This window comes from Strigops habroptila, chromosome 6 (assembly GCF_004027225.2).
Source record: "Strigops habroptila isolate Jane chromosome 6, bStrHab1.2.pri, whole genome shotgun sequence".
NCBI lineage: Eukaryota > Metazoa > Chordata > Aves > Psittaciformes > Psittacidae > Strigops > Strigops habroptila.
Genome location: NC_044282.2, coordinates 74,405,102 through 74,427,640, shown reverse-complemented (window position 1 = coordinate 74,427,640; position 22,539 = coordinate 74,405,102). Strand labels below are relative to the sequence as shown.

At 41.6% G+C, this 22,539-nt stretch overlaps 1 long non-coding RNA gene across 2 annotated transcripts in view; it reads right to left on the bottom strand.

The window, feature by feature from the left end:
* Positions 1–724: 724 nt before the first annotated feature.
* Positions 725–22,539, bottom strand: part of LOC115609290 — a 43,859-nt gene continuing 22,044 nt past the window's right edge. For both annotated transcript variants that reach the window (XR_003991801.1, XR_003991800.1), the window contains exons 4-6: positions 8,632–8,769; positions 2,167–2,229; positions 725–1,124 (exon numbers count right to left, since the gene is read on the bottom strand). This is a non-coding gene — a long non-coding RNA (uncharacterized LOC115609290). The remainder of the gene's footprint in view (positions 1,125–2,166; positions 2,230–8,631; positions 8,770–22,539) is intronic.

Here is a 22,539-nt window from a genome sequence, read left to right as displayed (position 1 = left end):
CTGGGTGAACTGAAAGACATAAAATCAGTTTGGTTTTAGAGATAGCTAGCTATATGTTACTTGTTTCTCATCCAAATCTTACTCACTTCACACTTTAGAAAAGAAAACCAGAATTTAGAACTATCAGTGTTGAAGATTTATCCCACTAAATTGATTCAACAGAGTTCCTGCACGTTTTGCATGTTGAACAGATCCCTCTGATGGAGCACATTACAACCTTCCTGAAGCCAATACAGATGAACTAAGATAGCAGGCAGTGTCTACCCTCAGAAACTGATCTCATTCTCCATCTCTCTTTACATGCAATCTTTATTTTTACCTAATCCCTGTTCACTCAGATTTTCCATGAGAATAATGCCTTCCTTAAAACTTCTCTTTTTTCCCCAAATGTCACCTGGCAAATCAGTTTCAAATGACTGCTATTAAAAGAATAAAATCATATAATAATTCAACTGTGTAGTCTGCTGCAAAGCCAACTTCACTGAATGATGACAAGCAGCTTTCTGGCATGCTAGTAGTAATTCCTTTTACCTAGACTATAATCTAGAGGAGGAACAAGTTAATAAGGCATACAAATATCTGAATACCTAAAAGCTGCCACTAAATTCATGTCAATTTATTTCTTCTTTCAGCACAGTGCACTTCATACACTTACAATTACAGTGTAAAACTGTTTTGTAAGTATTCTAATAAAGAATGAACTCAAAATCACAGGCCTATTGATTGCCATTCTAAATAAATTCTTTTGATGGGGAGAAGACAGCCTCCTTGTTCCTATTAGTAAATCGAAGAATTCCTCTATTTCACTCAATAGCTGTGTGATCACAGACCATACACAAGCAGTTTCTTTGTACTTTGGATGGATGAGATGGTAAGATGTGCCTCTGGTCACCCATCTGGTCTCTTTTCAGCACTTAAGCAAGTGCCATGCTTACCTTCTACTCTTGTCTCCGAGGAATCCTCAAATTCAGCCCACTTTCCGACAAATCCCCTCACCAGATCATCACTGTCATCACATTGCTGCTCACCTGACCTGGTTTAGCCTTTCTCCTAGCTTGAAGTTTGTAAAGATGTTCAATAGTTGTACTGGACTTTTTCTTTGAAGCAAAGTATCCTTTATTTTTCTTCAAGAATATAAGAAGAAAGGTTGTGAGACACCAAGATGTATATGCATTTTATATTAACTAAGCATAATACTTCATCAAAACTTCTGTCCTGGCTTTTCCTCTGTAGACTCAGCCTCTCTGCACAGATCTGAGGCACTTCCCCCCTCCAAATCCATTTCTGTGGCTGCCCCAGGATGCTGAACTTGTAAAAGTAATTTATGTATCCCACTGTGGGATAAGAGGAAAGACAGCTGGGAGCAGACAAAAACGGATGCTAAAATGGACTAGACCTCCAGCTGCTGACCTACAGAACAGAAAGATCAGCACTGGCAACTGGCACAGTCTAAAACTATTAACTCCGATTAAAGCAGCCCAGGACTGGTTAATTCTTACTTCTTCACATAGCATCCATCTAACTGCAACCAAAAAAAGATAAACATATTGTTCCTAAAAACAGTACGGGATATCATCTCCCATATTCTTCAGATAGAGCAAGTGCTATTTGAGCTGCTTGAACAATGAAATCAGGTGCCCCCATATAAATACATGATATATGATACATTGGTTCCATTTTAGGCCATTTTATGGCAACATTCAGATTTTTATTGCATTCCTACCAATATGTAATTTTTAAACACACTATATTAGGGATTTTGTCTTCCTCTCCACTTGGGAACTTCAGTTCTAAGTATGGATGTTCCTTCAGCCTAAGTATTTATGCATTTATAGTTGTGTGGGGCATATATATGTATGTATGTATAAATGCATATGCAAAATGTGAACCAAAAAAGCAGAATATACTGTCTCTGGCCTGACTGGCTGTTTGGCTTTAATCAGGTTCATGTTGCCCTATGGAGTGCTCAGGCTTACAGTAGAGTGCTGAGGCTCACTGCCTTATGCAATGCACTGGCATGTCAAGAAGCTGATCCCTCCTACACACAGTTCATAAAACACAATGCAGCAGGTGGATGAAAGACATGCTGCGTGGGGGTGTTTTGGAAAAAGGAGGTAACAACAAACCAAAGAGGTCAGTGGAAAAAGCAGTCAGTTTGCTACCTACCGCTATGGGCGAGTTGATTTCTCTTGCAGATGTTTGGGATTTGCTTGGATTTGAAAGATGGATCTAGAAGTAAGCAGGAAAATATACACATGGATTGAGAAAAAAAATAGAGTAAAAAAAAGATCTTCAGTGAGCAAAGAACAGCATCCCAGGCTACCAAATTTAGCTACATAAGCAGACCACAATATAGATAGAATATAGAATCAGAGAATCAACTAGGTTGGAAAAGACCTTTAAGATCATCAAGTCCAATCATTACCCCAGCACTGCCAAGGCCACCACTAACCCATGGCACTGGGGGCCTCGTCTACACGGTGTGTGAACACTTCAGGCACTATATATTATACTGTAGCACACACTTCTGAGCTCCTCAGTTGCAAGCTCCTAAGGCAAAGACTACATCATCTCCTATCTACAGAGTGTAACAGAACGAACCCACAATCCTGATCACAGCCCCTATGATACATAGCTACTATAAATACCTCCTGCCAGAATGGGCTTGTCTTTTCTTTCTTTTTCCATCAGATCTCTCACAACTCTGCTGACAGGGCAAACACATTAGCTGGAAGCGCTGCTGAACCAGGTGCTGGTAACTCACACTGCAAAAGTTCAGAAGAATCATTATGCCAATGAAGTTAATGGCACAACATACAGAACAATTTAATTTCTACTTATTCTCCTTCATGTCAGCACATGACTGATCTGTTTTAAAACCCTTTCTGAGTATTCGCAACACGCAGATGCGTGGGATATGTGTATGCAATGTTTGTAGCCCTGTCACCTGGAGCAACAGCACATGGGATTTGACAAGATAGGTGGGTTTGGCAATACGTGGATAAGGAACCCATGAGATTACTGCAAGAGATAAAGTTGGGTATTGGTGTTCTCAGTGCTGTTACACAGAAACTCTGACACTGCCATGAGCTGTGTGGTACTCTTCCAAAAATAATGGCCATTTAATACAGCAAGCATGAAGAACGGCTGGCTGGTCCTGTCCAAGTGTCTGAATGAAGTCATTTTCTTAGGAAGAGCAACCGACACTGAAGCCAGGAGTCTGGGGGCTTGTCAGCGATGGTTATGAAGGGAAGAGATTCAAGTGGTGAAGGAGAAAGGTGGGAATTTGTGTGCAGTACCTGTGAGTGACAGCTGAGCAAGCTCGAGTGCTTTGCAGCCTGGATGGAGAGACAAGCCAAGCAGTGTCCTCCAAGCACCTGGAGGAGAAAGAAAATACGCAGAACAAAATGGAATCTGTATCCCTGAGTTTCTGAAAGAGAGGCCTGTGGCCAGACATAGAATCATAGAACCATAGAATCGTAGAATGGTTTGGGTTGGAAAGGACCTTAAGATCATCCAATTCCAACCCCCTGCCACAGGCAGGGACACCTCACACTAGACCATTTTGCCCAAGGCTCCATCCTTTGCAATACGCCATCAAAATGTGCTGCTTTGAACTCAGGCTCAGGGTTAGGAGAAAAAGAGTGAAATGAATCATGAGCCCAACACACAGAAATTGTAAAAGATGAAGACAAAAAGGAAGGGGCAAGAAATCCTCTTTTCTGGCACAAAAATAGATGAGGCAGAGAACTGGTGAAGTGTAATTTCAGGTTACCTTGCTGCATGGAATGTATTAATAGTTTGATACAGTTCTGTTATGTGAAATGAAGACAGAAGAAAGGAAAGGGCGGAAAATTCTCCTTACAAGCAGAAAACCAACAAAAACTGTAATTTCAGGTTACTTTGCTGCACTGAATGTAGTTAGAGCTTGACTCAGTTCTGTTATTTTAGACACACATTAAAGCCTGTACTATTCTCTACTCTCCCTTCTCATTCAAAACCTATTTCTGAGGACCAGCTTTTCTCTCAGGCATGTGCATGTGAGTGTTACTACAGCAAAATGCAGTTGTTTATGGGTACATGAAGGCAAAAGGACTAAAGTCTGGTGCAAGATAGATCAAGAGGCAGTCGTTACAGGGTTTTTAGTGTGATGAGGATTGACTTTACAGCCTGACCTTCCATTCTGATTGTTCCAATTGCATAAAGATATTAAAATAGGAAGGTGTTACCCTAAGTTAGACAATATTCTGAAACAACCATCCATTCATTGAATGAATAGTAACAAATGTGAGTCTCTGCATTTATGAACACTGCTCAGATTAAAGTTCTTCTAGTCTAAGAATTCACCCTCAAATGACTATTAAGCAAAAAAAACCCAAACCCACCCACAAAGAAAAGCTGAAAAGGTATTTGAATGTATAATAATAAGCAAACCTGTTACCATAATTAAACCTTTAATGTGATTAAAGTGTTTTGGGAGGATTACACCTAAAACCTAGAAAGCACAATAGAGCTGGCAGAAAATAGAAAGGTATTCAAACTTGGAAGTGAGCAGTTCAAGAGATGCAGCTATTTAACTCATCCCTTCTTCAGCTGAAGTAAATGTGACTCCAGTACAGCCACATTGAACCAGAGACTGGTGTGATGAAGAGAGAAACAAAAATGAGCTGAACTGACAAGAGTTTTGGAAAGCAACGTGAACCACAGCTAGATGGGGAAAAAAGACACTTGAAAAGAAGTTGGTGTTGTCCTAACATAAAGTTACCAATATTACTATAACCCTCAGTGCTCGTGAGGGTTTGAAGTCCCACAAGAGTGGATCTGAAGCCTTGCTGCATCAGTTTGAGGTCTGTGGATTGTGGACCACGTTCTGTGGATGCAGCAGCCTCTGTGGAAATCGTTTCCCCCGTGTTTCTCCAGAAGGAGCTTTTCTTCTTCACAGCTCTGTAGTGTAAGGAGCACAACCTCACTCTAAGAAGACCACAGCACTCTATCACAGCTTGATGTGTTAATGACGTTGGTGGACTATATGTTTTCAAAAGATAACCCCAGAAATGTGTGAAATCATGCAGATGTATATTTACTTCAGGAAGAAGTGATCATTAATTGTTACCAACCTGGGTAAAGATGAGCTCTAGAGAGTTCATAGTATGTATTTAAGAGACTTGCCACTAAAATCAGATCCAACCTTCTTATGCAAAGAGTTATCGGATTAGATCCTCAGCTTGTATAAATTCAGGCTGCTTCATTGAAATCAACACGTTGTTGGGAATTAGTGCTGGCTGAGAATCTGGCTTGCTGCAGTTAGGCTCATAAGGCTCAAAACTAACTAAATGAAACGTGGGCTATATGAGAAGCATAGCATCAGAAGATATCTCTGTGCAGAATAACACTCCAAGCTGAAATCACACCAAATTCACCATACATCACAGAAACATTGGAGTGGATGAGATCATCTGACTCGTGTCCTGGGTTCTCCCAAAGTCTGCCTCCCCAGTGTTTAGTCCAAAAGAGAGGTCCAAAGATCATGCACTCTTCACATACCCATATACCACCAGCTAAAACCCACTTCCCAATACCCTACTACAAGCTTTTGGCCCACAGCAAAGACCAAAAATGACAGTAAGTCTCTTCACAGATAAACTTGAGAAATACTCTACCTCCAAAATCAGTTACATGCTGTTTCCTGTTACTGTCTCTAATGCCCTATAACAATCTTCCTCTGTATGTGTGTAAAAAGCAGAACCAATACTGCTATTGTTCAAACTTGAGCCCATATTCCCACTACTTTAGTAATACAGTTTCTATTTGGGATGGTATGCAACACTGACACCAAAGGCATCAAGAGACAGATTTAGTGGGACCATGCTGTGATCTCAGGCTGACAAAGAACAAGCCTTATAAAGGGCTCTGCGAAGTCTAAAAAAATCAAGAAAAGAAATCTTTAAAGCAGTTGTTGTTTATAATCTCTTTTTAGGGCTGTATATTAGGTTTACTGATATCCGGTTTAACTGTCAACTGTGTCTGAAAGTGAGTGAATGTGGCCACTTCCTGCATGTTTCAGAAATGAATGGATGTACACATAAAACAATGTTTAACTGCACCTATTTTCTTGTATCTGCAGATTTCATCTAATCCTTGCACTTGATTCTAAGCTGAAGATTCCCCTGAATAAAGTCCACATATTTCTAAGAACAAGCAGTTCAGATATTTCTATTCTAGTTCCCACCATACCACAAGAACTGAAATAGCATCAATTAAAATTGTCATTGACCTCTCACAGAGCACTGATATAAAAGCCATTCTCCCTGTGTCCCAGCTGCTTTTTATACAACGGGGTGTTTGATTTCCTCTGAACATTTGATAGCAAGATTAAGCCATCCAATGTTTCCAATTAAAACCAGTTTGTGTTCTACAGTGGAGTTAACTACTTCATTAAATCACTCATTATGGATCTTCTCAGAGCACTGTGTTCAAGTCTTCAGTCTGTAGATTTTTTCGCTTATGGATCTAATAAAATCATCAGGAAGCTTAAATTTCATTCAGATGCCAACTATCACAAAGATGTAATTAAAAATCATTACCACTATTCCATCTGCCACTTCTGTCTGTTGACAGAGCACCTGACTCCTCCGTGTCTCTGCTGTTAAGAGTCTGCAAATGAATGCAGGATGAACAGAGAAAATACCTGTGTTATCTAGACACTATCTAAACTCTGCATTTCTTTTACAACATCTCTCACTGCTCCTTCTCAACCCCAGGAGTCTCTGGTCCAGCACACAGCCAGTGTGCCTTCACGGGAGTGAAATGCTTCTCCTTTCTTTTTGGGAATATTGCCAATACACTTCCTTGCCTCTGTTGGATGCGACTGTCCTTCTTCATGTCTGTGTTTTGTTCCAGTTAGACCAGCGTAATGTTAGACCCTTTCTGCTGATGTGTATGCATGCAGAATTAATAGACTTCATCTACTACAAAAAGATGTTGGCAGGAGTTTTGTTGGCAGCAGACAGAGTAAGCACATAACTCCCTTAGTAGCTTAGTTACCCTGGTTGCCAGCCACATTCAATATTGGCCTCAAGGTGCTTCCTCTTGACCTTTAAAGCCTTGTGGAATCTGAACCCGGGTGCTTCCTCCAAGGCAGCAATTCCCTCACCTTCCTGAGTGCCAGACAGGCATGCCTGAGTCCTCCTGTGACCAGCAGGTATACACATGTGCCCACCTCACCAGCAACTTGACTCCCGCTGCTATCTTTCTCCTGCAGAAATGTCCAACATACTGTGATCACCAACGTTACACAGAGATTGTACTCTAGACTTTTTGCCCTTTTTCCCCCCAAAATGCAGGTCTGGTGTCCAAAGTTACACTGAAATGCTTTATTTTCATGTAAATGCTATATCTGGTTGTTATAAATTAAAATACAAATTGAAGTTGTCACTCTTGGTCACATTCTTCCCTTAACAAAATAACAGTGAGCTTAAAGAAATAGGTGATGAGCATCCACTGACCTTGATGGCAGTCCATCTTACTGGATGAAAGTATTAAAAACAGGGAGCTCTTCTTTAGTATAAACCAATCTACCTTTATTTCAATCCAGTAAAAGATGCAATAAGTCAACAACACAATTCAAGGACACCAAATTCCAATTATTTTGGTCCACACTTCCATGAATAAACCCATAAGCACTCTCATTTGCTTCTATACCAACAGGTCTTGAATCTGCAATGCTTTTATATGTGCATTCCTCTTTCTAGTCACAGCCTGCCCTATCTAGTATCCAAAACTGTGCTTAGTAGCAAAGTATTTGCTGGACTGGACCTAGGAGCAGGATTTCTATTAAAAAAGGGTTTACTTTAAGAAAATTAGGTTATATTCCGAAAATAAAACACAATTTAAAACAGTTTATAGCCAGCTTTTGGGGGGAGAGGTCTAGATTCTGTTAAAGATGCGGCAGTAACCTGAATATCCTTTCTGGCCTTGGCCTTTATGGCACTTGCCTCAACACTGCCAATAGTAACAGAACATAACAAGTAACACCGAGTTTGCACCTACAGACATAAATGCAGCTGCAAAACAATTGTATGCAAATATGTAGTCACAGTTCATTTCAAAATACTATTTTAAGCTCCAAACTCAAACTGACAAAACTGTTTAAACAATAGTCAATAAATATGTTCACTAAAACAGGAATATTTTTCCCCTTTTTTATTTACTTTGCAGGGGATTTCACATTAGTCCCCTCATAAAAAATGGTTTTCATAGATAAAAAAATCTAAGGTTCTTTTTAAAGAGTCCATACTTCGGCTTCCCAGTCAAAGTTCAGCTTTTCCAACTATTATCTCTTGGGAAAAAACTTACAAACACCGTTTCCAGAGAAACACATAGTTGTGTTTGAATGAAGGGCATAGCTCGTGGTTTTAAAACCTGGCTGCACTTAACAAAGCACTGACGCAGGCCTGCATTGCAGAAGGCTTATTTCTGAGCATTAAAACACAGCACAAAATGAGAAAGCTGATACTGGCCTCTTTTTATCTTACTGGAGAGTTTGGCTCAACTCCAATCTTCCCTCCGTGTAGGGAGCAGTTAACAAGCTACTTGTCAGTATAAGAAAACAAAATTATTCAGCCACTTTACCTTTCTGGGGTCATTTTCCTTGGGGTCATTTTCCTTGAGTTCTGTTTCCTAGTCTTATTCCAGAGCTTTCTTTGACATGAAGTGAATGTGATGAAAGCCACAAGCGATGCCTCCACTGTAATTGCTGCTACAGATACACTGTAATTGGTACAAATAAGTCGTCATTTTTATCATAGTAAAAGAAGGTGTGGTTTGGTTTGTGCTTGTCAGAGGGTCTGAAGGAGTTTTCACAACAGAGAAGCAACGCTGCTTTTATTTTAGCAACAAGAGCTGTTTGAGTGATGGTATTTAAGGAATGAGGTCACGTATTCAAGCTGTTTAGATACAACAGTGTTCAAAGATGTCAGTCAGGCTCCAAAGGAGATAAAAAGTGCATCAGCTTATCAGCCAGGCATTTCTAGTGCTGGTGTGCTTCCCCCGTTTAATAAAGCAAGGCATGCAATGTGAACTCCAGCCTGGCACAGGGAGATGCTTCTGAAGCCCTTTATACAGCATGGCTGAAAAATACGAATTACAAGGCTTGAAGCACCTACCCTTCAGTGGTTCAAGAAAATCGATCCGTGTTCTTACCGGGATCAGTAGTTTTTCCCTGTTCCCTTTTCCCTGAAAGATTTCAGTAAGATGGATGTTGTAGCAGGAAATCCCAGGCAGCCAAACACATTCCAATTATATTGGTGAAACTTAGCAGTGTAAAGTACTAACCTGACTTTATAACTTCATCCAGATATATTTAACTAACATAAGAAGACGAGTTAGCCTAAGATTTTTGGCCAGTGGCAGAATATGTTGGAGTATTCCCATGCATCCATTGAAAGACCAAAATCTACTCCTTTAAGTATCCCATTATGTAAAAAATGGTTTGAAATCAGTTGCTATGACTATAACCTCAGTAGAGATTTCCTTGATCACAACTAGGCTTAAACTTGACCCTTTGTAAAAAACATCAACAAATTGTTGTGGTTTCTTGATGGTTAGTGAGTGACACGTCCTTTCTCAAAACAGGCTTTAGAAAGAGTATTTGCCACTTGTATTTTTACAAATACATTTCTGATATGTGTTTAAATTATCATTCCTGTTACAGTAGAGCCAAAAATTAGGTATTATAATCACTTCTCTGAAGAATTCACACTGACCAAGGCTCCATGTTGAAAATATTTACATGCACGAGTCAATAAAAGTATTCACATAAATGATTCATGTGTATAAATGTTGCAGACTTTAGCCAAAAAAGATGATAACACTCAGTCCAAAACCACTGGAATGGTCTTTAACACAGGGAGGATAAACCACGCTGTCAGGCAGTGATCTCTATTAAGCTTTTATGAAACAGTTTATGCCAAATATATTTCCTCTGACTTCATAGATGCAAACCAATTTATTTCCAGGCCTCAAACATCTAGCAGATACTCACATTAGGCTTTAGTAATTTACATCATTACAAAGATAGCAAGATTGGGCCTTTGCACTGGTAAATATTTCATTAAATCTTATTATTCAGTTTCTACCTTCCCCTAAATTGTGTTTTACTGCTTGTGTATTGAAGCAACAAGATTGCGCCAGCGATGAAAAGTGTTTACAGCCCAGTTTGATTTACATTGCTTCATGCTTACACAGAAGCCAAATATATTCAACAAGCCTCACCCCTACATGTGAATTTTACTGGAGGAAATAAGCCTGTGTTGCTTAACAGCAATACTTAGGTGCATAAAGAACTAGCTCTAAAGAGAGGACCTGAATTTCAGGAATTAACCCTGAGAACTTGCTGAAAGGCCTCTCCCATTATTTTCCTACCTCAGGGACTAGTACGACACCAGAAATCCAAGAATACTTAAGGATGATTGAGAGATATCACAACTTCAGACTTTTCCAAATGTGATCTTGCTTAATATTTGTTATGTTAAAGAGGAACAGAAGATGGATGGGTAAAAACCTTTAACAGGGACTTGATTACTGCAGTCATGCACGCTAATCCTTCAATTCAAAATACTTCTCAAGCATAAAAAATATCAAGCACTGAGTTAAGCAGACAATTCTTCTGACCAAATACAATTAACAACTAACTATTGCTTTCCCACTTTTAGCCTGGACACAGCAGCCATAAGGTATTCACTGTTTAGCCAGAAAGAAGAAACGTGGAATGTCCAACTGTAGAAATGATCAGTGAAAGCACTGCCATAGAAAGTGAAAGTACTGAAGGGAGCAGCCAGTGAGTAAACTGAGACAGTTAAAACTATTTCCTGTTTGAAAAAAGGTATTTTCAACGACATGACTACAATTATTCTTGTTCATTTCTGTGCTGTATCAGTTATTCTTTTCTTTCTCCCCTTCCACCACTACAGATATGTAGATAACATAGATCATAGAATCCCAGCCTGGTTTGTGTTGGAAGGGACCTTAAAGCTCATCCAGCTCCAGCCCCCTGCCACGGGCAGGGACACCTTCCACTAGAGCAGGTTGCTCCAAGCCCCTGTGTCCAACCTGGCCTTGAACACTGCCAGGGATGGGGCAGCCACAGCTTCTCTGGGAAAAGTCTGTGCCAGCGCCTCAGCACCCTCACAGGGAAGAACTTCTGCCTTAGATCTAACCTGAACTTTCCCTGTTTCAGTTTGAACCCATCACCCCTCGTCCTATTGCTACAGTCCCTGATGAAGGCCCCTCTCCAGCATCCTAGTAGCCCCCTTCAGACACTGGAAGCTGCTCTGAGGTCTCCACGCAGCTTCTCTTCTCCAGACTGAACAGCCCCAATGTTCTCAGCCTGGCTCCATATGGGAGCTGCTCCAGCCCCTGATCATCCTCATGGATCAGAGGCTGGAATTCTGATCTTGCTCCAACCGCTCCATGTCCTTCTTATGTTGAGGACAGCATCAAGGCTACATTAAAAAGATTCTGATGAGCATTATTTTTTTGAACCTTTTCACCAAAACTCCCTTGGCTCTACAACACAACAAATATCTCGACAACCTCTCAGACAAATGAAACCTCTCCTAAATTGTCCATCAAGCAATTTTCAACCAAAGTCATTTACTTCCATTATAACCAATTAGCAGGGCACTAAGAGCATTTTACCACTTCATTATTTCCTGTTATCAAAATGTGGGTGATCCACCATGTTCCAAAGTCTCATTTCATGGCTGAACAAAAGCTCTCACAGTCATTTTATGCATCTGATTCAGAAAACCTGCCATTGCTGCTTCCAGATGGAGTTCAAATGGAAATGAATGATTAAGTCCATGTTGGTTATTTACCAGACATGGTGCAATTACAAGTGGTTCTAATTGAGGTACCTTGCAGTTGTGTTAGACACTGTATTTATTTTGGCCAGATCCTCAGCTACAATAAGCCAGCAAACCTCAATTACATTCATTAACCTGTGTAATTTAGGCCAATAGAACATAACTGCTCCTGGATTTTTCTCTAGTGTTCTTCTTGCCCGTGTAAATACACTTGTTTCTTGTGGAGAAGCAGAACCACTGACTGTAAATGCAGAGCAAAGTCCAGATGAGGAAGGCTGGATCAGCCTCTATTTCTCTACTATTATTGGGCAGATATCACACAAGAGCTTTAAAAAGAAATACCCCCAAACTGGAATGCACTGTCATCTTCCCATCAGCTATAATATATATATATATCCTCGCAGACCCTTCTTCCCTTTGACAGCCCCAACAGAGCCTTCTCCAGCTGGAGCTTTCGCCAGCAGGCCTCTGGAAATGGTGTCAGGGACTGATTTAGCCCAGTCACACAATGCTGCTGAGTAACTGCTCCTCACCAGAGTCAGCTCTGCTGCTGTCACTTCTGAGTCACTGCACTTGCTGAGGAAGCAGCCTGCTCTGCTCCCTCGAACTTTCTCTGCTACATCAAGGCTGAGTTCAAAGTACGCTTGGCAGTGTCCTACAGGAAAACTAAAGGTGCAAATGAGTTCCTTTGGGGAAGGAATAACAGCCAATCCCTTAGCCATGACTTACTAAATACTTCTACCTTTTTGTGGCTTCTTTTCTTTACTCAGAAGGAGTCAAATTCTTTTCTAAAATCATACATCCAAATCCTCAAAGTGAAAACTTTTTAAAAGGAACTTCTGACCTCACTTCAACACTCTGCCTTCATTCCCTTTGGTCCACATCATCTTCCTCTTTTCCTCTGTACTTCCATCTTTCTCTGCTTGTTTCATTCAAACACCTTCTAACTTTTTAATGTTTTTAAACAAAAACATATTGTAAGTTTTTACTTTGTGAAATAGTGATTAAATTTATTGATAGATAGTAAAGAGGACGCACAGCTTTGAGATGACAGCAAATCTTGTCCCTCAGCCTTAGATTCCAGACTACCCCAACTCCTTAATCTTTCCGCTGAGTTCAACAGACATTAAATCATGGCTTGACTTCCCCATCTTACAGGCCAACAGTCTTCAAACCATAAGCGTTAGCATCTGAACCCTTTCAAAAAAGGATATATAAGTATAAGCCAAAGAAGAAGCAGTCATAAGAAGCTGTTTTCAGCTCTGAAAATACTAAGTCATGTTCTGCAGAGTGCTGAAATGACTTTTCTTTCTCAATCAACCTATGTAAAGCCTTCACACATCTGCAAGAGTCCGAGTAGCTGATCAGTGTTGATCCACTGTTGGAGGGGAAACTCTCCATCAGTTGCAGTGTCCTCAGAGTTAATCACCACCTCACAAAACAAACCATGTTTCTTTGGATTGAGCTTCAACCTGACAATAAGCTTATCACACACGGGTAACAAATGTAATGGGTTTTGTTGAGAAAACAATCATACACACCAGGATATCACTCAGCTCTAAGAAACATGCCCTGTAAAGTTCTCTGGAATATATCAGATGCACTAAGCCAAAAACTGTAGCTTAAATGGTCTATACATTTACCCTTGTGTGAAATTAGGTTTCTCTTTTCCATCCCCCATCGTCCTTCACACATTTTCACCTGCCAAAGCACAGTTTTAAAATGAGAACTGGGGCAATTTCTTCCCATTGACACCCAGCAGGAGCCCCCAATTAAACAATCTCTGCATTCCCTCTTTCACCACAGTGTAGTGGCATAACCATATTGGGCTTTTGGAAGAAGCTGATGGCTGCATCTGTCTGGGGACTCCATCTATTTTGAAAAAAAGCCCAAATCTTCTCAGGTTCTTCAGCTTTGCAATAAGCTTGTCTATATTAAAAGGGTTTTCCTTTCCTGCCTTACCGCCTCATGTTATCAATATGGACATATCATATCAAACAGGACATATCATCAATATGGACAGCATTTTTTCCTAACTGAATTATAAAGCTTTCTCTTTTTTCCCTCCCCTGCAGACAGCAGTATTGACAGTTCATGAATCTCCCTCCTTCTTTTTCAAGACTTCAAAAGGGAAATATTGACCCAACACGCTTCCTACAAACACTGTGACATCGCGTATGCCAAACTCTCTGCAAATCCGGTGCAAACACAGGATAGCAGGGAACTTACTACATACTTTTCCTTGAAGTTGGAATTAACTTGCTAAGCCTGAAGGATAAACTAAAATTTTACGTTTCTCAACTTTACCAACAAAAAAGCTGTTTGTTGTATGTATTCTAGATCACAGAATCCCAGACTGGTTTGGGTTGGAAGGGACCTTAAAGCTCACCCAGTTCCAACCCCCTGCCAGGGGCAGGGACACCTTCCACTAGAGCAGGTTGCTCCAAGCCCCATCCAGGGTCTGGTGGATCACAAGCAGTGAGGCCACGTCGTGTTACTGCCTTGGGGATGAACAGCACTTTTCCCATACAAACCCCAGTAGGAATTCTCACTTGGGAAGTGAAAGGTCTTCTTGTTACCTCTTGGTCTCACACAGTTACAGTGCAAGAGCCGAGCACAAACCCTATAGATAATGACTAATCATTTAAAGCCACACCATGCTGATTTTCCCAGTGCAATGTAGCAGCTCCAGAAAATCCATTTACAGCCTGTCAAGGATGGGTGAAAGAAAGAAAGGTAAATCACAAAGGAGCTAATTCTTCATCTTTTTTTCCTTTTTAGTCATTAGTCAGAGCCCATTAAGCCCAGCTCCGAGTCCCCTATTAAGGACAGAAGACCCCTGCAGATATAATGGGGAATTTGAATGTGAGGAGACCCCTCGCAGCAGCCTGTGCACTGCCATCTGCCTACCACCAGCTTACTGTTGACAATGCTTCATTACCGTGAATATCTTCCATTAAGGATCCTGGGCCAGCTGTGCCCTCTTGGTTTGAGTCTTGCAATGTGTCACTGCAGCAATACAGCCAGTCCATTGCTCTCAGGTTGTCTGACTAAGCAGCTTTTGGCTGAGAAACTGTTCTGTTATTTCACCACTGGGACCAAGTTTTTATTTCAGATATAATCCTGCAGTCTTGGCTTTTCCTACGTAGTTCGGGCTACACTTCCAAAAATCCAAGGACAGACATGGTCCTTCCTGGGTAAACGCTGGTGAACAGCTCAGAAAGGAATCCACTACTTAAGCCTCTTTGTTTCATCCTGAGAGTTAATAAAGAGATGACAGGGCACACAAAACCAAAGTGTTAGATACTACAGGCTCAAATTCTATTCTCAGTAAAATATTACCTAGAAGTATTCTGCAAGAACTTACTAAATCTAGTACTAACACTACCTGTCTTTTCAAGGGTATGGAGAAATATTCCATAACCTTGAATCAGATGTTCCTGGTTAAAAGACTGTATCATATAGCGGGAATCCCACATGCTGTAGTTTTAATACAATACTGACTGATGCTTTGGAACATAATTCACAACTTTTTATTTACTACTTAAGAATATGGGAATCAAGTCTTCAGAGAAACTTCCTGCCATAAAATCCATTAACTGCAGGGTGGTAAATCTGGTGCCAAGAAGTAAGTAACCTTTTGTGTGCATGGAAATAACGTGACAAGCTCTTGTGGGCTGGCTGCAGATACCTCCCTCTTTACATTCTGCACACACTCGGCTCTATACCGCATGAGCTGTTTTTGTTTGCAGATGACAGCGTTTCTCAGCAACGTAAGAATGTGAAGTAGAAACAGCACGTGTCAATAAGAACAAAGCAGAAAGTCAGTCCTGGTTGCCTTTCATAATCTGGTAGTTTTGCTTTCATGCCTTTCCCCTCCTATGCTTTTTGCCTGCAGATCACCCAACAATTTTCAGAGCTCACCTCTGGTGCACTCCTGCTGCATACACAAAAATGCCCCAAAAGACAAGGGGAAATAAAGGGCATACATGTAAACACATAGATGAAATAGTTCTGCTTCACATATACCCACACAATACAGATAAACAGATCTAGGTCCTACTCTACGTTATTGGGGCAACTCTCACACCTAACACAGGTTTAGGTCTGTCAATAAGCAGAATTGCAGCTTCTTGGCTCTAGTATTCATCCCACCTGGATATTGTGAGTGCTTCTGAACAATCACACTGGTTTTATCTGACCCAAAAGCAGGTAAGTTAAAAAGGGCTCTACTGGTCAATTCAACATTCTGGGGATATGCATACTAGACAGCCATTTAAAGCTTGTTTTTCTTAATGGTTATATCTCAGAGTAGAAGCATTGGTCTCTCTGGCCACATTTGACTGCAAGTAACGTTCCTCAGTACTGATGTCACTGTATTAATTAGGTTTTAAATGCAGCCCCTTAAGTGTCACTGAGAGCTGCTTCTTCACCAGCACTGAAATTATCTTTCACATCAAGCCTCACACTGATAGGCAATGAGGTGAACTGCAATAGAAAAGGCCTGATGTAGCCAACACCAAAGTGCTCTGTCATTTATGCAGCCTAGAAGCAAGAGCAGCCTTGAGACTCAGCACTTTTGGGAGGGTCCAGCAAGCTCTCTAAACCATATTCACTTACCAGCTCTAGCTTTGTTTGCAGAAGTTGAAACCAAGTGGAAAACAATACCAACAACTCCTCGCAGCTCAGGTCTACTTGTCCTTATCTTGGGAAGGAAAGAAACTTGTTGCTGGCCACCCTTCATGCCTTCCCAAAAGGAGCACAAAAGGAGGAAAGAAGTCACGTCTCAATTTCGCTATTCCCAGCAGGCTTATGTCCTGCATACTGTCAATCCAGTCCTGAATATTTATATCACTACCAGTCAACAGACTGTGTTCTTTCACAAACTGCCAGCCAAAGTGATGTCTCACAGCCAAGCTGCTGCTGTTCTTCTCTGTCCTTTCCAAGGGCTCGACTTCACAGTCACTAGACAGAGAAAGGCTAAACAAGGGCAAAATTCACATGTTTTTAAGTCTCAAAACAAGAGAGCAAACAGATTTATCCACAGTCACAAGGATCAAGGGCACAAGCGGCAGCTGACGTTTTTGATCCAAGATCATTTGGAAGGAGTTGCATTAGGAGACTATAGAAATAGTATTAGCATTTTGGTAGCTAAGCCTGTGAAGAGGGTGGTTTGAGCATCACAACAGAGATGACATTTAGCTGGCTACATGCTTGCCAGCCTGAAGGGATCAGACACTGCCTGGTAGAGGAGGTGATGGATTTCAGAGCACAACAGGAACTCTAACTCAGCCCTTCCAACACACTGGATGTCACCCTGCTTGTTCATCTAACACGTCTGCCACATGACTAAAGAAACTGGGATAGAAATTCTTCCTGTCAGTGTCACTCCTCTATTTTTCCATCTCTTAAACTACCATTTGACCAGATGGGATAAGTGTCAACGATTTAAATGTGCAGCATCTGTCCCACTCTTCCTTAGCAGGATGTGGGGAATATAACATTCTACTAGTAATACTTACAGAAGTTATCTTGTGAAGAGAGTCACAGACCTATTCTGTGATGCATTCATCAGACCAAGGCTAATTCAGGCTGCTTTACAGCACAGGGCCCTCGAACTGAGGCACTTTACTTATCCAGGACAGTCCAATTTTATTTCGATAAACTGTCTTCTGAAGTTGTTATGGAATTTCCTGATGCTCTGCAGAAATAACATCCCAAACACAAATCCTGGGATGTCAATTGTTATTCCTCTGCTAAGTTGTCCACTGGTTTTGACAGTAGGACAGACGCAAGGACATTATCACTCAAAGAAAACAAGTTTTTTAGATAAGCACATTCATTTTCCTATTTCTTCGCATGGTTCACAGACTCATGACTGTGACTCCAAGGTGAAGATGGGATCATCTCTGAAATGTGATCTTTAAACAAATAGAGATTATTATATATACCCTTCATTGTTCCCTGGATATTGAAAACCACATCATTTTGCTAAAACTGAATGACTAACATGAATTTGAATGAGTAATTTGAAATGTTTGTACCATCCAGTTCAGAGGAGGCTTCCTGGAGTTCCATTAAAATGAAGAATGGAAAACATGACTCCTAGTATTTTTGTCTCTACTGATCAAGCCTGGCTCCAGCTGGGCACACTGATGTACCCCTGCCAGCCAGTGTTTCCTGCTGCCACAACCAGCTGCATCCCCTCTTCCAAGACACAACTGAGAACTTCCTATAAGAGGGAAGACTCATGGTCCCTTCTGCGCTGTGCATATTCCAGGACTCAGAGGCCACGTGCCTGGCATTCAAAGTGTTTGCATGTCTGCTAGAGGAATTCAGGTGCTGCCAGGTAACACCATCTCTATGTTCTGTGAGGACTGGAGGTTTGTTCCTGTACAGCATTTAACTTTTTGGCTATCATCTTCTGTCATGAGGCCTAATATTTGCTGAACTTCATCCCCAGCCCAGGCCTGTGATGGGCTACTTTGACAGCATGTGCATACACTCACTACCTAAGAGCCAAACCACTCTATGTGTATCTATCTCAGCTGTTTGTCTAGAACAAGAAACAGAAAAAATGTTGAGGAAATGATAGAAGTATTTTTTCACTCTTTTTTTAAAGCCAAGATTCAGTTACCTGTGTTGGAACAGGCCTTAGGACCATGTTTAGATCAAACAACTGTAATAAAAATTAGGAAAAGACAATAGCTACCAACCACAGAGCAACCTGAGAGCCCTGTTCAAAGGTGGTAAAAAGAAAAGACTAGAATATAAACCTTACTTTTTTTCCCCTGCTTCTGAAGCAAAAGGCAGAATGAGAATGAGTTCATCCTACTCCAGTCACTGCCGGATGACGGATGACTTCATTCATTCAACTTGTAGCATTCCCTGAGGTTGCCAAGATTCAGAGGAGACAGAAATTGCTTCTGCAATTGGTGTTTCATTACTTGGTGTTTCTCTGGTGCACGGGGGATGGATATTACAGCTAGGTGGCCCTTAGCAGAATTGGGAATTTGGTTTGAAAAAGTATTGCAGCTGTAAAGATGCTTTACCAAATCTGGCCAACTTCAGACTTGGTGGTTAAAGCCCCAGACAAACAGATTCTGACAATACTGTGTTTTTCCAGCTCCCAGTGCTTTTAGCATGAACAGCAATGCAGTTTCAGGCTTCTGGTTCTTTTTATGCATGGGAAACCTCTGTTATTGTGGTGCTAGTGAGATGGAGACCAGTTTCTGCAAGTGAAAGAGGAAGAGAGCTGTAGTCACATGCAGTGTCACACCGATGAAGTCATACACTGGCATAACAGCAAGTGTTGTCAGTTGTCAAAGGCCATCTGTAGCCAGCAGACTTAAACTGTCATCCTGGAAAAAGATGCAGACGAGCTTAATGGGAGATTGCATTATCCTCTCCCTGGCATTCAATCAAATGAAGCTTGTTCCCTGGACAGATATAGAACACAAAGGGCCACATTCTTTCATTTACTTTTTTTCTTTTCTTAAAAGAAAACAATTATTTTTTGGCAGTTGATATATTTTCAAAACACCAGGAAAAACCAGGAAGGCCTAAAGAACTCCAGATCTGAAGAGTCACTCGTCAGACGGGGGCTGTGTATCCTCAGCTGTGGCTATGGGCAGAGAGGGATTGCTCCAGTGTTTGCTCTGCAGAATTGCCTCACACTTTTGGTTTGAATCATTTAGGGGGTTGCTATGTAAGCAGTCTGACACTCTGTTCATGCACTTTCTCTGCGTTTTGGGTGGGGGCAGTCAGTTTTACTGTGCCAAACACACTGTGGGAACTGCTGGAAGAGGATACTAAATAAGAGATCCATTCCTTGGAGCAGGAAATGGCTCCTCACTTAGAAATGATGCATTAATCATTCCAGAGGGACAGTACAGTGATGGCTCCCAGTGCACTTTGTGTATCCTCCAGCTGGTGTGAGATTTCCAGATCAACCTGCAACAGAAGAGGGGAGATGTGCTTGGGGAGAGGTCCACATTCCACCATGAGCAGGCCCCACTGACGCAAGAAGGGAAATATTCCTATTCTGTGTACTAGGAGGCAAAGATAAATGTGCTGCTCTGGTTGGTTCCAGTGCAGGCAGGGGGCAAAGAAGAGGAGCACTGAAAACTGAAAAATGAGTCTTGGGATCTGCGCCTGGTACTGATGCAAATGAAGGTGAAACTATACAAACAGCAACACAATCAGACCATTCATCATTCCTTCATTAGCAGCTTTTCTTTGCAACACCATCACCAAAGAGAAGCCCTTCCCTCTTTTTATGAAGGACCAAAGAGGATTGAAAAGAAAGCCTAATCGGTGGGTGTACAGTATGCACACTGTAAGGCCATTTGTGATGCTAATCACACAGCCTGGAATCCATAGGTGATGTTAGCGTGGTTCAACTTACACAACCTTTGTAATACAGAAACTCACTGAGGATGTGATATGGAATCTCAACTTACAGCTAGGAACAGAAAAGCTTCCAGCCCCAGTGCTAAGCAGACAGAAACTCTACACTCTGATGAAATCAAAGCCATGTTATCCTGCTCAGATTTATGGGAAAGGTCAGATTTCCGTAATACTTGCACACCTAATATCCTAGCCACAGGAACACAATTACTATTAGTGAGAAACTATTACATTGTTTTCAAACATTTTATGTCCCTTTAACACAGTAAAAGTCTTTCATGTTCTATTCACTTGGAGGCTCTAACATTAAGGTTGTGGGTTTATATGTCTGGGCTCACACAATTCCATACTGTGCAGGTCCCTGCCACTCCCCATTCGAACAACTTGACTTCAGCTGCTTAGAAACCTTTGCATCAAAATTTTCCATGCCATTGGCTGAAAATTTTGGAGAGCTTTGCAGCAAGAAATGATTCAGCTGTTTCAGAGAAATGAGCCAAGGAGAGAAATACACTGTCATGGTGATATTAAAAAAGAAATCTAAAGGGGGTTGGGTTTTCATTCATGGGGGTTTTTTTTTATCTTGAAGAACACGTAATTGGTAAGGTGTGCATCTTATTGTCCCTGAAATAAACTTACATATAGAATCATAAACTGGTTTGTGTTGGAAGGGACCTTAAAGCTCATCTAGCTCCAACCCCCTGCCACAGGCAGGGACACCTTCCACTAGAGCAGGTTGCTCCAAGCCCCTGTGTCCAACCTGGCCTTGAACACTGACAGGGATGGGGCAGCCACAGCTCCTCTGGGAAAAATCTGTGCCGGCGCCTCAGCACCCTCACAGGGACGAGCTTCTTCCTTATATCCAACCTGAAGTTCCCCTGTTTCAGTTTGAACCCATCACCCCTTGTCCTATCACTCCAGTCCCTGCTGAAGAGTCCCTCTCCAGCACCCTTGTAGCCCCCTTCAGACACTGGAAGCTGCCCTGAGGTCTCCACGCAGCTTCTCTTCTCCAGGCTGAACAGCCCCAATTTTCTCAGCCTGTCTTCATATAGGAGCTGCTCCAGCCCCTGATCATCCTCATGGCCTTCCTGGACTTGCTCCAACAGCTCCGTGTCTATACAATCCTCAGAAAAATTCCAACTCGTACGTACTTTGTAGAGTTCCTTGAATTTGAAGCTACCAAATTTCTAGAGATCCCCATTTACAGCTCTGTGTGTAGTCAGACTGTGCAAGCACTTCCCACAGAGAGTGAGCTCCAGGGACTCACAAGGACTTTCATCCCTAATTGCTGAACCAGGTGCTGGAAGGCTGAGCACTGAAAATGAGGTCAGGAACCTCCCTGTCCTGCACACAGGAACCTCCTCCTCAGTGCAGTCAGCCTGCAGAAGGTAGCTGCTTTCTTCAGGGTGCACATGGGACACGTGGATTGACACAAGGATATTATGAAGGAAATGAGCAGAATGAGATAAGATGTCTTGCCTGCACAGCAACAAACCCCTGATTGAATTAAAGATTCTACCTATTAAAATAAATAAAGCATTGCCAGGTTACCTACAAAGATCACAGATGGGTACTTTGGGCAGCACAGCTTGTTTCTTAATTTTCCCTTTTTGTTCCAGTTGTAATATTTGTAACATTAATGTATCATATTCAGCTGTTGATGGTATGATGGTGTCAGGAAGATTTCTGTGCTCAGTTTCCAATTACTAACCACAGGGCAAGAAGTGGAGGCTCCGTGTCCAGCTCAGACCCTTTGGAGCGGTGCCTTGTACCACACTGGGGTACTGCCTCTGGCCTGACAGAGCAGCACTGATGCAATTCACAGCATGCTTGCATGTCAGCTGAAACAGAGTGCTGCAGAAGGAGGATTAAGTCAAGTTAATACTCAAAAAAACAAGTGCAAAAATACCAATAATCCATATGATGGTGAAGGACTGCTTCAGGACAAATAAAAGAGCAGCAAAAATATCCTTCCTTTCTGTGGAAGCATAAGGAGGAACGAAACAAACTCCAGACAAAAAGGGATTAAGCCTTTGGACACAGATCAACAGCCAAGGATTCTTTGGGTTTAAGGTCAGCCTTAGCCACTGGCTGCGGTGCAGAAATCGTATCTGAACAGATTAGAATAAATGCAGATTTCAGCATTGTGGTGCCTGAGCCTCAACATTTGCCAGCCCTGTCCTTCATTTGACTTATGCTTAACTCTAGGCCAAGTCTGAACTGCACATCTCCAACTCACAGCTGATCAATAAGGATCTTTAATGCGTGA